The sequence below is a fragment of the Corvus kubaryi genome, unplaced genomic scaffold, assembly GCF_017639235.1.
Source record: "Corvus kubaryi isolate FWS band 111438036 unplaced genomic scaffold, C.kubaryi_AGA036_p1.0 36684, whole genome shotgun sequence".
Lineage (NCBI taxonomy): Eukaryota > Metazoa > Chordata > Aves > Passeriformes > Corvidae > Corvus > Corvus kubaryi.
The window spans coordinates 9760-10447 of record NW_024580920.1 but is presented as its reverse complement, the minus strand read 5'-3'; the positions used below and the strand labels follow the sequence as shown (position 1 = coordinate 10447).

The 688-nt window shown below is 50.7% G+C and overlaps 1 protein-coding gene across 1 annotated transcript in view; it reads right to left on the bottom strand.

The window, feature by feature from the left end:
- Positions 1–688, bottom strand: part of NCSTN (nicastrin) — a gene marked incomplete at its 5' end in the record, with an annotated part of 13869 nt that overhangs the window by 3967 nt on the left and 9214 nt on the right. The gene's annotated exons all lie outside the window — the stretch shown is intronic.

Below are 688 nucleotides of genomic sequence, written 5' to 3'. Positions count from 1 at the left end.
GGGGGTTAGGGATGGGAAATGGGGGAGTTTAGGTGGGAAAAATGGGAATGAGAGCTGGAAAAATGGGAATTCTAGGTGGGAAACCAGGGATTAGAGATGAGAAAAATGGGATTAGAGATGGGAAAAGCAGGATTGGGAACGGGAATTCCATGGGATGGGAATCACAGGGGGAAAATGGGGATGAGAGTGGGAAAATGGGGATTGTAACTGGAAAAACGGGAATTCTAGGTGAGAAAAGGGGAATGGCAGCTGGGAAAGCCGGGATTCCAGCGGGAAAAGGGAAATCCAGGATTCCAGCTGGGAAAAGGGAAATCCAGGATTCCAGCGGGAAAAGGGGAAATCCGGGATTCCAGCTGGACAAAGGGGAAATCCGGGATTCCATCTGGAAAAAGGGAAATCCGGGATTCCAGCTGGGAAAAGGGAAATCCGGGATTCCAGCTGGGAAAAGGGAAATCCGGGATTCCATCTGGACAAAGGGAAATCCGGGATTCCAGCGGGAAAAGGGAAATCCGGGATTCCATCTGGACAAAGGGAAATCCGGGATTCCAGTGGGACAAAGGGAAATCCGGGATTCCAGCTGGAAAAGGGAAATCTGGGATTCCAGTGGAAAAGGGGAAATCCGGGATTCCAGTGGGAAAAAGGGGAAATCCGGGATTCCAGTGGGACAAAGGGAAATCCGGGATTCCAG